A 17377-nucleotide genomic window follows, 5' to 3' on the forward strand; every position below is an offset into this window, starting at 1 on the left:
TGGCTCAGCAGGGCTGTGCTGTGGCCACGGTCAAGGGCTACCTTTCGGCCTTATCGGCATTTCTGTGCCTTCCAGATCAACCTTCGTTGTTTAAATCTCCGGTTGTTCTGAGGTTCATCAAGGGCCTTACAAACATGTTTCCTCCTACTCCATTTGTAATGCCTCAGTGGGACCTTAATCTTGTCTTAACCTTTTTAATGGGGTCCCCATTTGAGCCTCTTCATAATTGTCCTTTGAGGCTGTTGTCCTTTAAGGTGTTTTTTCTTGTAGCCATAACCTCGGCAAGGAGGGTGAGTGAGCTTCAAGCTCTTAGTTCCAAACCTCCTTTTCTTACCTTACATGCTGAAAGGATGGTTCTCAGGACCAGGGCTGCTTTCCTGCCAAAAGTTGTTACTCCTTTCCATTTGGGGCAGTCTATTACCCTCCCTGTTTTTTATCCACCCCCTCATCCTTCCAAAGAAGAAGAAAGACTCCATCGCCTTGACCCGAAGAGGGCTATGAGTTTTTATTTGGACAGGACCAAGGACTTTCGTATTGATGACCAGCTTTTTATTGGCTACGTTGGTCGTTCTAAAGGTAAAGCGGTGCACAAGCGCACGCTGTCAAGATGGATTATACTGACCATCAAGATCTGCTACGCCTTGGCTGGTAAGACTCCTCCTGAGGGTATTCGTGCTCACTCTACTAGAGCTAAGTCTTCAACATCTGCTCTGGCCTGGGGTGTTCCTGTGGCAGATATTTGTAAGGCCGCGACTTAGGCCTCCCTCCATACTTTCGCAAAGCATTATTGCTTGGACTCTGAGATGAGGAGGGAGGGCCACTTCGCGCGCTCTGTCTTGCAAGACTTTCTGGTATAGAAAGGTGGACACCCTCCTCCGGGAGTGGGGACTGCTGTGGGAATCTATTCACAAGGTGAGGAATCCACTGGCAGATGTATCCATCAGAAGAACAAGTTACTTACCTTCGGTAACGCTTTTTCTGGTGGATACAGTATCTGCCTGTGGATTCCTCACTGACCCACCCGCCTCCCCGTTGTCCACCTTTGTATACCATGGAATAGGTCTTGTTTGAAATGTTTGTATATTCTCTTGTACATTGGTAGGAAATGCTTGTTTGATTAGCATTCCTTTGTTTTTGTATGCTATGTATATGTATTGGTTTTCTGTATACTGGGTATACTTGGAGTTGTCGTTGGTTCACCTGTTCGCCTCGAAGGCACGGAAGAAATGGGTGGAACTGACGTCATCACGCCGACGTGGGCTTCTTATGGCTCCGATGACGTCGTACGGAGTCTCGTGCGGAGCCGATGTATTGTGACGTCGCCCACGTCGACGTGGAATGCTGGGGAAGAAAAGTTCCGTGGAATGCTGGCGCAGGGGATATTCACAAGGTGAGGAATCCACAGGCAGATACTGTATCCACCAGAAAAAGCGTTACCGAAGGTAAGTAACTTGTTCCTTTGGTTCACTTTGAGTATTAAATCAACGTTACACGTTTTTCCAAAATATAAATGGATCATTTTCTTTCCTCGGTAGATCAGCCATTGGAAGTGTGACCAGTGGAATATGGACTTCTTAACCTACGCTTCCCTTTTTTTTATTCATTCAGAGCATGAGCCTTCGTAATTACAAAGCATGCTGTCAAATATGGGGACAATATAGTTCAGCTACATAACCCAAAATGCAGAAAACCATGCAAGAAACCACAAAGGGCCTGATTTGGAGTGTGGAGGATGGGATACTCTTATCGCTCAGCAGTTTGCTTCATACTGCTGCACTTTTTGTAAAATTGCTTCTTTGGGCTTTGTCAGTTTTATTTTGCGATTCAGAAAAGGCTGGCGGCCGAAAGTCTAAATAAACTTGATTCTCTTGATGTAATGCTTGCAGGAAGGTTTCGTATTCTTCACCACAGAACCAGCGGAAGAAATAAAGCCCAAAGGAGTTCATAAAGTAACCTTCTTAACCACTTCTATTCTCACAGTTTGTGTCTGTTGCCCACAAAAGAACCCATAATGCATTGTATGTCTGTTTTAACAATTTCTCATGCAGTTCAGTTATAAAACAAGACTCCTCTTATTGACAGATTCAGTATAAATTTAGTTAAAAAGAAACATCTAGGCCATTGTTTTTAGATACAGATCCAAGAGTCATTTTGCATAACACACTAATTCAGCCATATGGATGCCTAGGAAAGCAAGGACTTCATTTGTATTTGGTCCAACGCATAATCCTTAGAGGTTTTGTGGTTGATCGAAAATGTAGAAGTAGCTTTTTAAAATCTTAGGCGCTTCCTCAAAGTAATTTTCCTTCTTTTTTTATTGTGCTAAGATCCTCATTGGCTAGAAAACAACTCCATCCATTGCTCAGATATACATATATTGTTATATATATTTTCTGTGGGCAAAACTCGTTTCTTGATGTGCTTTTCCAAATCAATAGAGGCCTCCAATTCTCTGAGCAACAAGAATGCCTCTGCTGGAGATTGTATGGTCAGGTTAAAACAGAATGGAAATAAACTGCTGCTTTTTGAAGAGTGCATCTCAGACTTATGCATCAAAGCTATCATTGTAGGTAGTTAATAGAAACAGGCTGGTACTGCTGTATTGCCTAACACCTCTTATACTTTGGAACAGAGTTTGTACCTAGTTTCAATACCACACATGTGTCTACAGATAGTCTAATAATGTTATCAGAGTTTCCACATCCATATCCTAGGTGTTGGACTTAGCCCTCTCTGCAGGATCACAACCAAAGTTTTGCCTTCACCCCTCCTGTTTTCTGAACCAGTTTTGTTGGCTTGTAAGACTTTGCACAATTTATCCCTGATAATCAGTGCTAAAGTGCTTATGCTCTCTCCTTTAAACTTGGTAACATTGGCTTTCACCGGATTGGCACATTTAATTCACTTGTAAGCCCCTAGTAAAGTGGTACAACGTATCGTGGGCCTGTAAATTAAATGCTACTACTGGGCCTGCAGCACTTAATGTGCTACCCACTTAAGTAGCCTTTTTAAACATGTCTCTGGTCTACTTTCGAAGCCTGTATATGCAGTTTTTAACAGCCATTTCGACCTGGAAGACTAAAACTTTTGCCAGGCTTAGGCCTTCCTTTTTAATATATATGCCCCCAACGGGTAAGCCCTAAATATCCAATTGGACAGGGTGTAGTGTATTAAAAAAGTTGGCCATGTACTTTTTACTTTTACATCTCTTGGTAGTGGATAAACTCTCAAATTTATTTTGTCACGACTACAAGGCCTACCTTTCCCAAAGGGTAACTTTGGGTTTGGTTACCTTATTACATTTAATAAGCGATAACTTTGAATTCAGAGCAAGTAGGAATGTCCAGTTTTGGGGGTTTGAAGAATTCCAATGTAAAATCCTCTCTAACAGTAAAATTGGATTTTAAGTCCCAATTCTGAAAATGCCACTTTAGAAAGTTGCCTTTTTCTTGTCCCAACCATTTGATGGCTGTAGCCTCGGTCACATGATTCGGTGTGGCTTGCAGTTTCTTTGTTTATTGGTCCCAGACAGTGAGAGAAAGGGAGAATAGATGTTGACAGGATGAGCCATCTCTGAATAGACAGTGGGCGGAGATGTCTTCTGTCACACTTGCTCATAACAATGCCTCTGTCTCAGCACATTCACAAAGGGTTTGGCACTAGTGTTTTGTGCTTTGTGATCTAAGACAAGCTGGGGCCAGTGCAGGGAGGCAGTACATTCCAAGCACCTCTGTGGGTGAAACCTTCTACAAACTTCTCCTGCTTCAAAGCTGGCACTAAGGATAAATAATGGACCCTCAGACCCAGCTCTGGATTACACTTCTGGGCCTGTGGAAGACTCGGAAGGACTGATGTGCTCCTCTGCTACAAGAATGACTGCTACTCTGCTGCCCTGCTTGCTGAAAAGGAAGACTGGACCTGCACCCTTCATCCCAGGCTGAAGTGACAAAAAGGGTCATCTGATTTACCTCCTGTCCCGAGTCTCAGGGACACCACAGTCCCACTGCTGAGCTGACCTGCTGCACTGGACCAAACTGGTTTTGCCTGAGCCCTGCTGGCCTCTGTTGGAGTGAGTTCCCGATTCCCGGGAAATGTCCCCAGGTCCTGAAACTTTGGTGTGGCATCAGACAAACTCTTCCTGGAAGAAATGACGAAATCCTGAAGTTTTGGACTTTTTGCGACCGTGAACGGACCTGTTTGCACCAATCTCTTGCCGACTGCCAATTTGAAGCTCCAGTTAACCCGGATCTTCGTTCTGTAGCAACCACCAGTAATGTGGGAACTACACAACAGCATTGACAGCCTGCGGTGACTTTCAGTGCGAATCTCCAGCAACGACTGACCCCAGCACCCAACAGGATCTTCGCACAATAGCGGTGAACACCGCAACACCAGGCATGCTCTATGGTCTACAAGGATGACCATCTCCCACGCTATCCCTGCTCCTCGTGGCCTCCTCCATCGCAAACGCAACTCTTGGCGATGGACTTCAGAAGCTAACCCTTCCAGAGGAACTAACCTGGTCCCTGTATCCGGCATGCACTCCACCGCCATCAGCCTGAACTTGAGACTTTCACCCAGTCTTGCGTGATTAGATGTCTGCGAGTGGCGATTTATGTTTGTAGGCGCTATACTTACCTAAGAATTTAAAATTGCATCTCTCTGGTTCTACCGATTGGATCTTTGTTGTTTTTGTCTCAGATTATTTATTACATTTCACTCTTTTTTTCTAAATTGGTGTGGGACATTCCTTGTGTTATGTTTTTATTTTATGACTGTTTTAAGTACTGCATAAATACTTTACACATTGCCTCTAAGTTTAGCCTGACTGATTTTGTGCCAAGCTACCAGAGAGTTAAGCATAGGCTAATTTGGTGTTGCTTGTGGCTTCACCCTCACAGGAATGGTGGTTGCTGCTTGAGTAGGGTTTCAGCCGCCTCAACCTGAAACCCAGTTTCCTACAGTAGTAGTAGTTTATTTATTGTATGATTAACTAAAATCTTCTCAATTTCATCAAAACACATAAAAAGGTACTCTCAATACATCTCATTAAATAAAGGAGTAAATGAGCCAGCCGTATAGCAACGATCAAATAGTTTCCCAAAAAGTATGGCATGCAATGAAGGAGCCCCAGGAGGATTTTATCAGCCTAGATCGGCCTATCAGAACTATTTGTACATCCCTAGAAGCACCTACCTGATTATTTCATAACTTAAGGATAGCATGTGGGGAAATCAGTACTTTCAGATTAAAATGCATAAAAACAGCGTCAACCTTATTTCAAGCACAAACATCAGTGCCAAAGTAAGTGCAGGTGCAATTTCACAGCAAGGGCAAAATGCGGTTTAAGGGTAACAGGGTATATTTTGCCTCATACCAGTGCGAGGTCCACCAAGGGATCTTGCATTCCATAGTGAAAGCGCCAAGGAAATGTTTGGGGTTCTCGCCGTACAGACAATATCCTTACAGCATGTGATAGCCCAACGCAAACCCTGTGTGCCCCACCAAATGCAGATGTTGAGTCCATAAATGCAAAGTGTTCAGAGTTGTTCCTGCTCCCTCTATGTTGCCTCAGTGGAAAATGTAAATTCAGATTTTTCTTAACAGTTCTAGTGTCCTCAATAATACAATTTGTATATCTGAAGAAATGACTTTAACTGTTGCCCAAGGACATAATCTTTGCCACATTCTGCCATATTATTTGCTTGGTGTATTAGCACTTTAGAGTATGTCCTATCTTTCTTCTCGCACAATCGATAACATCAGCCAAGTTGGTCTAAACTCGGGACTCCGAGACCCTGCCATCTGAAAATGGTGCCGCGGAACAGAATGAGACAGCTGAGCAAAAGCACTGTTACATACAATCTGAGCTTCAGATGAATAACCAGATCGACACCTGAGGGGCAAGATTATGGTACGAGACATTGGTACACTTGCTGTTGGCAGGCAATGCAGGAAAAGCAACTTGGCAGGGTTGCGTGCAGTGTCGAGCTACCCATAAAGGCAAGTTGAATGGACCAGTCTCAGACAGTGGAATGGAAACTGCACTGTGCATCCTTAAATGAGGACAGCTGTAATTCTGAGCTATGTTTATTTGACGAATGGTAAAGCGGGCAAGAAATGTATCAACAAGTAGACATCTGTATGATCATTTATGAGTTATACCATTGTTCCCTGTGTCTGAAAGTTTGGAATGAATGCTAGTTGATGGAAAATGGAAGACATAAGTAAGTATGTTTGAGAAATGTAGTTCCTTATTTAAAAACTAAATAGGGAATCCAGCAGAATATCATAATTAAGGAGCATTTCTCTGCCTGTAGGTGGGAAGATTGGGCTCAGGGAGGATTGAATCCATTGTTTAATCGCTCTGCCCCCCATGGCAGACCTTAACGATTTGGACTGACTCACAGTTGATGATACTAGATGCCTTACTAATGATCTCCCTCTAAGGTCCCCCTCACAGGTTTTGGCAGATGATGTTGCCTCCTCGTACTCAAATGTTGGTCACCTCATTTGCAGGCTCCCTATTGAAGTCCCCATAACTCAATCAGAAGGTATTATAACTCCTCTCCCAAAGTGCAACCATGATATTGGGAAAGGCCCAAGTCTTTTCTCATGGAATGTGGCTGGGTTATCAGCAAAATTTGCAGATGTAGGGTGGATTTCGTTTATTAGATTATTTAATATCATTTGCCGCCAAGAAACCTGGGAGATCGAGAATACATTCTTTCTAGAAGGTTTTAAAACGTTCTTTCTCCCAGCAGTGAGCTCCAGAGCAGGCAGAGCGAGTGGAGGTCTTATTATCTTTGTGGATCTTGATCTTGGTGGGCTGGTAAAGCAACTGAAGTGGGATTCTAGAGTGCTTTCAGGCATCAAATTAGTGGTGGGAAGATCGCCCTGCCTGACCATAGTACATTTTTATAATTCCAAAAAGGGAAGGTTGGGGCCCTCAAGTCTAATAGCGCTGAGAGGGGCTCCAGACACACTGTGGGGAGATAACCTCTCTCTTGATAACTTAATTGTTGCTGGGAACTTTAACTGCCATCCCTGCCTTGATTCATTACAACCTCAACAAAGTGCCAAAAAATATCTGACTAGGAAAGGGCTGCATATGGAGCACTCCACAGAATTGTCTGAAGTGAATAGCCTCCTACACGCTTCTAATTTAGTGTTACCTATAGATAAGAGACCGGACCCTTTTAACACGGTTATTCCTCCAACCTATAAAGGTAGGGGTTAATTGACTATATTTTTGTTTCTGCTTCGCTGGGAGGGTCCTCACTCTGTTTCAAGATTTTACATGGTCCTTACAGCGATCACAACCCTCTGACACTAGTGTTTGAAAAGGTGGGTAACCAACTGAAGCACCCTAGACCATCATTATCCGTTCCTGACCAGGGGAGGCGCATACGTTGGTCGTAGGTCGACGCCAAGGTTTTTAATCATTCTCTTTTTAAAACTAGACAAAAGGAGATTCAAATTTGCCTAGAGCCACTAGCACTCAATGAAGAGATTATAAATTCATTCATTGTCATTACACAGTCAATTGCCAGCATATTGTCCATCCCAGTGCATTCAAAATGGTTTGACAATAAGTGTTCTTGGGCCCTTCGTCTCCTAAAGAAGGCTTTGAAAGAGAACCCCAGTGACAGAAAAAGGGTGATTGATTGTCGCACCAACTATAAGGCCGCAGTCAAGGCCTGGAGGCGAATGCTACAGGGGCAGGCATGGGAAGAATTAACAATAAACAACAAGGACCTGATTGAAAAGGGCAAACATTAATTTTCTTTGTAGGCCCAGTGCCGGAGGGGCAACTACCTCAACTCAACTGCTGGTTATAAACCTTTACCAGTCTTATCTAGTCCTAAATGCCCAAATATTTCTATTAAAACAAATGTTTCAGTCATCTCCATACAAACATACCCCCTACTGAAAAGGTGTATAAAAACAAGCAAGAAATATCTTCAAAGAAATTGTTTGAAGGTGAGAAAGTACCTCACATGCGCTTCCCCACTGGGGCTACTGGTAGGTTCTCACCAGTGTGTCCATGTTTTCTCATCATCTGCGACTTTCCTCACCAAAGAAAGAAAAATTGTCCAGTAAAAAGAAAGAGGTGTAAGTAGTGATTTGTGTGTATCAAAGAAAGACCTTGTGAAGTGCAAGGATAAAGTATTCTTCCAATTAAAATTGAGATAAGACTCACATATACCAAGTTCCAATTTTATTCAAATTAGTGAGCTTACTCAAAATTTAAAAACACTGCATGTTGCAGACCATTTTATGTAGGTGCAAACATGTTTCATTGCCTGTACTTTGTTGTGGCAATTCCATCAGGGCTCGAGGTCAACCGACACCTCCCTGGACTCCAAGCTTTACATGAAGGATGACAGGTGGTAGCCAAAGTTACTCGTATCAACTTCCCACAGCGTCTAGGGTTGCGTTTCCATCAACTGCAATTCTCCTTCCGGCACAGTCAGTTGCCGATAGTATACCGCATTTGTCAGTATTCGCGGCGTTGTCTCATTCCGGCATCCCGGTGGGTGAATTATTTTGGAGAGTAAAAAGTCTTGTAGGGTGGACATGTGTTAAGTAGTCGAGCATATTGGCATGTGGCAGGCATACATGTGTGTCAAACGAATGTATGATGTTACTACACATACATTTACAACACAGTACTTTATATCGCGTTTGTTACAAGGCAAGTAGTTACAATGACTTGCTCTGGAGGGCACTGGACTTAGCAATAGTATGATTTACTATTCCAACTACAGTCTACATACAGTAGGGAAGGTGGTTGGAATAGTAAATCATACTATTCGTTAGGTTAGAGCGCCATCCAGCGCAAGTCATTGTAACGACTTGCGTTGTAATGCCCGCGATGCAATGCCCTGGTTGTGAAGGATGTTTCACGTTTCAAACTGTTGTACACTACTCTACGGCTAAAGGCAGAAGGGGTCGGGAGGTTTCAGAAAGCTGGATCCTTGTACGGGGTTCGAGACATGGATGCCTCCTGTTACCTAGTCCCCTAGGTGGTGGCCTATAACATTGGGTCCTGCCCCCACTCCTACTTTGGGGGCAAAAAACCTGGGAGTACACTTAGATGTATTGTTATCCATGAAGGACCAAGTGATAACTACGGCAGGGACTTGCTACCACACCCTAAGCCTTTTGCGCGGAGTGCTTCGATGGCTGCCTCTCTGTGTACGAAGAACCCTGATTCAGGCATTGATCATTGGCCGCTTAGATTATTGTAATGCTTTGCTGTCATCTGCAAATGAGTCCCTATTAAACAGACTGCAGATTGTACAAAATGTGGCGGCTCGCCTGGCCCTTAAAAAAAACCACCTCGCACCTCTTCAGATAGTTGTTTCATTACATTTGACTGTCACTAGCCCTTTGTATTCACAACGGAGCCCTGAACGCAGCTATTAGCTTAGGTGAGAAAGTTCGCATGAGAACTTTCCTCATTTATTAATGTTCGTAAAAATGTTTAGCTATGTACCAACGTGAATGTCTACGATGGGAGTCGGAAGAAGCAGCAACGGATGTTAACACCATCGGATGAGCAGTTTTCATTACAAAAGTGCATCGTACACCTGCTAATTTTCTTGACATTATTGTATGATTTATATTATAATTGGGGAGGGGATGTAGCCTTACGGCTAGAGTGGTCGACTCCAAGCTGAAACACTGGGTTCGAGTCTGGCAGGGACACTCAACATCCTGTGATTCTCGGCAAATCACCTAATCTACCCGTGTCGAACATAAATGAATGTACCCATCTGTAACAAAACTGGTGCTCATGTAAAGCGCTCTGATACCTGATATCTTTGGGTCCAGCCTGCGCGGTATAAAACTCTACAAAAAAAAAATATAAAAATTGGGTTCCTAGTTAGAGAGGAGAGGAGAACCCCATATGACTCTACTACGGAGAGTCGCTTTAGCGTTGCTCAAAGGTACTGCTAACAGTGACTTTACTTTATTTGGTCTTGATTCTGTTTGATCAGCTCTACTGCAACAATCTCTCATCATCACTAATATTTTCAACAGTTATTACTACAGGCTGAGTTTCCAGAACGACTGTTTATGGGAAGTTCTAGTCTTTAACTATGGCCCAAAATCTTGCTCTTTTCTAGAACGAACCCTTCATGGGTGTTTTTTTGTTTAGGGTAGGTTAGGTCCTTTAGTTAGCTTAGTAACAGATCTCCTTTACGGAACACTTTTTGATTTGTGCTGTCACTAATTTATCTTTTACTCGACATTTTTGTAATTTGGACTAACTGGAATAAAGATGACAAAACCATACTAATCCTTTAAGATAACTAAATATTTTAGAAACTTCTCCAACTTCTCGTCATTGACTGCAAATTTTGAGCCGGATATTTGATGATATTTGACATGTTCCTTTGTTGCTTGCTCCATTCGCAACATGGTGGTAAAGGTCCATTCGACCTGTCAGGCGCCATCAGGATTCGAGGGTCCAAGTTGTAAGTTGGGGTGTTTGGTTTAATACCTGATTTTTGCCAATCATTTGGGCGCTAACAGATGTTGGGAGCAAGATTATCCAAGGAAGTATAGCTATACACCAGATGAGTCTGATGATACAGAGACTGAAAAGTTAGGTAAGGACATGGTGCAGTGTGCCGCTGCTGAAGAAAGTTGTATGAGCAAAGTAAAGACTAATGATAAGCTTATTGAGGATTTGGCGGGTTGGGAAGCAATGGTTAAGGAGTCCACAGCCTCCCTCCCTGACACTAGTTCAGCCTGACGAGGCCCTGGGATTATCCAGTATTAGGGTATCTTTCATAGATTCACATGCCTGAATCATTCCCCGTCGTCGGGATGGGAGTCACCGGTAAATAACAAAGCAATGTCTTAGTAGACATATATAGTAACAGGCCCTAGAGGCCTCAGCTTAGTAAGCTATCCATGTCCTTATGTAAAAAGGACCACATTTTGGCCAGTAGCCAATCAGCTAGCACCACCCTCTAGAACCCTCCTGGAAGGAGCTCTAGTCCCTCAGATTTTCTACCGCACGTCGTGCTAAGAGAGTCTCCACTGAGCTCTGCTCATTTCTTTTGGATTTCCAGTATTTCTGGCTATAAATTTCATGGATTTCACCATGGCTGATACACCAAAGAAGGGGCTGTTTAGATCCTGTGCTTCATGTGGGAAGAAGAGGCTTCACGTCGATGACCAGCATAAGGACTGTCTGTATTGCCTCTATCTGAGCCACAATTCGAAAGACTGCAAGGTATGTCGTACCTTCTCATCTAAAACTTTGAAAGACCGAGAAGGGCGCCTTTTAATTTGGCTCCAAAGGCAAAAGGATAAGGAAACTGTTGTGTCCTCTGAGGAAAGTGAGGGTTCTTCTATCTCGTCTCACTCCTCACGTAAAAGACAAAGGGTATCATCTCCGGGCCCTTCGTCGCAGCCACGTCAAAAGAAGACGCAGAAAAAGTCTTCAGAGTTCCTGGCCTTGCCTCCGCCAGGGATTGCTTCTCCTAAGGCTGTACCACATACCTTCAAAAAACCAGTCTCCACCCCATCGACGACGACCTCGTCGACCGTGGCTTCGACGAGAAGATCTCCGTCGACGAAGACACTGTCGACGGTTTCTTCCCAATCTATGTCTTCGACGACAACTACTTCATCGTCGACGGCAGGTAAAGCTATCTCGTCGACGTTAGACATTAAAAAATCATCGTCGTCGATTAAACTGCCGACGGGAGCGTCGACGACAACGCCGTCGACGAAAGCTTCCTCGTCGACGCCAACATCGTCGTCGACGAGGACTCCGTCGACGAAGCATTCGACGATGAGAACACCGTCGACGACAAGAGCACCGTCGACGAGACCATTGCCGTCGACATAGTCGTCGACGAAGAAACCATCCTCTTCATTATCCTCGTCGCTGGCGACGACACCGACGACGACAACCTCGTCGACGACGTCTCACATGCAATTGATACCTGTAACACCGTCTACAGCTCTACCGTCGACGGGCCCATCGACGGATATAGATTCAGATATACAAAGTACATATGTGCACCTAAAAATAACCAAACGTGCACTGACTCCGGCCCTCACTTCACCCAGTAAGGTCCCAACCTTGCCTCCGACTCACCTTTTTGAAGAGGAGGATTCGGATGACGCCAGTCTCTTTCCTGCGGCGACAAGTCCATCGCAACTTCATGTAAAGTAGCAAGATGTCTCTGACTATGAGGACATGGCCCAGGAATATCAGGAGGTTTCACCGCAGGAATACTTGCAGCCCCCACCTTCCATGGTTTGTCTGCCTGCGGCTCTGGTCACGGACCTCCAATTCCTAATATCGGATTACAAACAACGGTTTCCAATGCCGGCACCTTCCCCGATGCCAGCTGGGCCTCCACCATCACGGCCACTACCGCCTCCATTGGTTTTGCAGCCAGAGCCTGTCACATCTCCACCTCGTCCCACCTCGAACAACTAGGATGAGGAGGATCCTGAAGAAGGAGAACTTCAGGACATCCAGTCTCACCAGGATGAATGGGATGATTACATCCTTCCCTGCCCGGTTTCACCTGCCCCTACCGCAGCCGACTCACCACCAGAAGACATTGGCGGTTTTCATAATATCATAGAAAGAGCGGCCCAGCGTTTCCAGATTCCCATGCCTTCGCACCAACAAGACTGTTTCTTTTATGATTTTAAAGAACCTTTCAAAAAATCTGTCTGGGCAATTCCCATAATTGATTACATTTGGGAACAAGGCATAAGATTATGCAGAGCCCTTCATCGGTCCCTCCAGTACTACCACGCCTGGACAAAAAATATAAAGCTCCAGACACCGCTCCGGCTTGTCTCACAGGCCATCCAAAGCCGGACTCTGTTATTACTCAGGCTGCACAGAGGAGGTCAAACAACCCAGCTGCTCTGTTGACAGCTCCACCAGATAAGGAGGGTAGAAGACTGGAAAACATAGGCAAACGGTTTTCCTCGATGTCAGCCTTGACAGTACGTGCCTCCAACACCCTTGCACTGTTGGGACGTTACAACAGTCAGATGTGGGCGGACATTGCACCATACTTGGCGGACTTGCCAGAGGAATCGAAAGACGACGCAAAAAAGATTTTGCTAGAGGGGGAAAGATCTGCCTCTGAACTTATAGACTGCGCAATGGATATTGCTTCGACCGGTTTTAGACAGCTGGCTGGCGCAGCAGTCCTTCGCCGCCAGGGTTGGCTCAAGGCAACCTCTTTCGGGCCGGAGGTTCAAACCAAAGTGCTGGATATGCCATATGATGGCCAACTTCTTTTCGGACCTCATATTGATGAGGCATTGCAGGGTATCAAAAAAGATACTGATACCGCCAGGGCTTTGGGTTCTTAACAATTTCGGAACCCTTCCTTTCGTGGTTCAAGAGGGAGAGGTCACACTTCCACAAGGGGAGATTTCCAACAACGTTCTTCCTTTTCTTCCTCCCAACAATACCGTCCGCAATACCAGCAGCGACAGCAATCCTCATACCACAAATCTTCCTTTCGTGGCAAGGGAGGAAGACAAAAGGGCGCCGCTCGGCGGCAATGACTTTCAACTGCAGCCGGCTTCAAACTTCTCTCCACCCTCCAAGATTGGCGGAAAAATCTCCCACTTTCTCCCAAATTGGCAAAAGATTACTACGGACAGATGGGTCCTACAATTAGTACAATTCGGCCATTCTCTGGAATTCATACGGATCCCTCCCCAAACAACTCACAAAAACCTACGTCCTTTACTTCTAGAGGTGAAGATTATGCTCCAGAAGGGAGCTATAGAGAGAGTTCCCCCAAGCCAACGGGGAAAAGGGTTTTACTCCCGCTTCTTCCTCATCCGAAAAAAAGAGAAAAATTGGAGACCTATATTGGACTTGAGGGATCTCAACAAGTTTCTGAAAAAACAGTCGTTAAGTATGATCACCATTCAGGAGGTTTTACATCTACTCAATGCGAATGACTACATGGTGTCGTTAGACCTACAAGACGCCTATTTTCATATACCAATACACCGCAACCACAAAAAATTCCTGCGATTCATGGTGGCGGGCAGGCATTACCAGTTTCGGGTTCTGCCATTCGGACTCAAATCGGCGCCACGTATTTTTACCAAATGTCTAGCTCCAGTGGCTGCACACCTACGCCATTACCATCACCAAGTCTTCCCATATCTAGACGACTGGCTTATCAAGTCTCCATCTCTAGAAGGCGCGACAATGTCTTCCAACGCTTGTCTGACGCTTTTCGATTCACTGGGACTAACTCTCAACCACGGCAAGTCTGTCCTGCAGCCGGGTCAGCGCATGCAATTTCTGGGCGCTACACTAGACACTATACGGAGCAAAGCATTCCCATCACAGGAACGCAAGGACAAACTTCGGTCTTTGGCGCTCCGGATAATGTCCAGAAAGACGCTGTCAGTGCGTCTCTTCAAATCCCTACTCTGGATGATGTCTTCTTGCATCCTACTAGTACCGCATTGCCGTCTTCGGATGCAACCCCTTCAGGAAGCACTGTCGGATCAGTGGATCCAGTGTACAGGGTCCTTCGACGACGACATCCAGGTGACCCCGGTGATCAAACAAGCTCTACGATGGTGGGTTTGCCCCCAGAACCTTTCTCAAGGCTTGCCTTTCTTGCTTCCTGCTGCTCCTCATATAATCACCAAGGACTGGGGGGCTTTCCTTCAAGAACTGCAGATAAGCGGAAAGTGGTCCACTTCAGAGAAGATGCTTCATATCAATCTTCTAGAACTACGCGCAGCCTATCTGGCTCTGGTAGCCTTCCTTCCAAGAATCAAAAACTCCATAGTGCTTGTCCGGACAGACAACACCACGACAATGCACTATCTGAACAAACAAGTAGGAACTCGCTCGCTGACACTTTCGCGCGAGTCGCAAAAGATTTGGAACTGGCTGCTCCGTCACAACATCTCCCTCCAAGCAGATTATGTTCCAGGCGCCCACAACGTGTTGGCAGATTATCTCAGCAGGAGACAGGCAGTCTGCCATGAGTGGGAGCTGGATCAACTAGTTCTCAGCAACATATTTGCTCATTGGGGCACCCCTCTGCTGGACCTCTTCGCCACCCAGCAGAACGCCAGATGCCAACACTTTACAAGCTGGCATCCCCAACCAGGGTCTCTGGGGAATGCCTTTTCGATCGCATGGTGCAACGTCTTTGCGTACGCCTTTCCGCCGTTTACCCTGATTCCCAGGGTACTAAGGAAGATGAAAGCGGAGCCCTGCACTCTGATATTAATAGCTCCAGCTTGGCCACGCCAACACTGGTTCACGGAACTTCACCTCCTTTCCCTGGAACCTCCAATCAAATTGAAGCCGTTTCCATCTCTTCTAACGCTCAACAATCAGCAGGTTCAACATCCGGATACGGCATCTCTCAGGTTATCAGCATGGCTCCTGAGTTCAGAGAGTTTCAGGGCTTAGACATCCCTCCAGACTGCAGACAAATTCTTGCTCGAGCAGATAGTACCAACAAAACGTATTCACTCAAATGGAAGAGATTCTGTATCTGGTGTAAAACAAACAGGTTGCACCCTTTTTCTTCCACTCTGGAGCAAGTCTTGCCGTACCTCCTGCATCTGGCAAAATCTGGTCTTGCTCATGCCTCCATTAAGGTCCACTTAGCAGCAATATCACGCTTCAGGAGATCCTCTTCAGGTCCATCCTTATGGTCTCATAGACTCATTAAGCAATTGCTTAAAGGACTGTTTCGAACATTTCCTCCAGTAAAGCCTGTTCCGCCGGCTTGGCATCTCAATACAGTTTTGGCTCAACTAATGAAACACCCGTTCGAGCCAATCCACAGAGCTGACCTTAAGTATGTCTCCTGGAAGGTTGCGCTCCTGCTGGCCCTTACCTCGGCGAGGCGAGTGGGGGAGCTCCAAGCGTTCTCCATCCAAAGCCCAATCCTTCAGTTCAAACAGGATAGGGTCCTTCTCTGCACAAATCCAGCGTTTATTCCTAAAGTTGCATCCCAGTTCCACCTTAATGAACCTGTTGTTCTGCGCTCATTCTTCTCGCATCCTCAAACGGTGGCAGAGAAAACTCTACATACCTTGGATATTAAGCGCTGCCTAAAGTTTTACATTGAGAGAACGAAATCATTTCTTAAGTCTAATCAACTCTTCGTGGCGTACAGTAGGCCTCGAAAAGGGCTACCGCTCACAAAACAGAGCATTTCCCGCTGGATTTCTTCAGCCATCACCTTCTGTCATCAACAGGCAGGACGTCCGCTGCGATCAACAGTTCGTACCCATTCCACAAGGGCCATGTCTACCTACATGGCACTGTTTTCATGGGTGCCCATTGGAGACATTTGTAGAGCGGCCACATGGAAGATGCCGCATACATTCACCAAGCATTACTGCCTGGACACGGAGATCATGAAGGATGCTGCAGTGGGTCAAGCGGTACTCCGTCATCTATTTCAATAGAGGTGAGCCCTTTTTCTTTCATCCCACCGTCCTTGCCTTGTGGCGCACATTTCGCACTAATGTATACATTGGCTGTTTCATTGCTTTCTAGTGCTATTTTCTTTTTCACATGGATATGTTATTACCTGGTGACTGTACATTTACTGTACATTTCGAAATGTGCTTATCATTGCTTACTACTCTGATTCAGGCATGTGAATCTTTGAAAGATACCCTAATACTGGATAAGGAACACGTTACTTACCTGTAACTGCGGTTATCCAGTATTGGTATTTTTCATAGATTCACATGCAACCCACCAGCCTCCCCTGGAAGGGCTCTTTAGGATCTCTCAGTGATACAACTACTTAGCACTGTGCTTACGAAAATCTGAGGGACTAGAGCTCCTTCCAGGAGGGTTCTAGAGGGTGGTGCTAGCTGATTGGCTACTGGCCAAAATTTGGTCCTTTTTACATAAGGACATGGATAGCTTACTAAGCTGAGGCCTCTAGGGCCTGTTACTATATATGTCTACTAAGACATTGCTTTGTTATTTACCGGTGACTCCCATCCCGACGACGGGGAATGATTCAGGCATGTGAATCTATGAAAGATACCAATACTGGATAACCCCAGTTACAGGTAAGTAACGTGTTCCTTCCATATATTGTGTATCATGACTGTGCCTGATGGGCTTATGTTATTATTTGGGGAGGACGTAGACAATAATGTGTGTAATTACTAATGCAACAGTGGCCTACTGTGCGGTGTGAGACTGTAAGATAGATGAGATGCCTCTTATTTGTTAAGTGACCGAAATTTATGGTCAGTGAACTGGATATTCACACATGGTTATGGAAACGGAAAATATCTATCGCCAAGAACACTAATGAAAAATAAAAAAGCAATCACATTTTGTTCTACT

The 17377-nt window shown here is 45.2% G+C and overlaps 1 protein-coding gene across 2 annotated transcripts in view; it reads left to right on the plus strand.

Moving 5' to 3' along the window:
• PDE10A (phosphodiesterase 10A) overlaps positions 1–17377 on the plus strand; it is a 1160934-nt gene that overhangs the window by 736565 nt on the left and 406992 nt on the right. The gene's annotated exons all lie outside the window — the stretch shown is intronic.

The sequence above is a fragment of the Triturus cristatus genome, chromosome 6, assembly GCF_964204655.1.
Source record: "Triturus cristatus chromosome 6, aTriCri1.1, whole genome shotgun sequence".
NCBI classification, from domain to species: domain Eukaryota; kingdom Metazoa; phylum Chordata; class Amphibia; order Caudata; family Salamandridae; genus Triturus; species Triturus cristatus.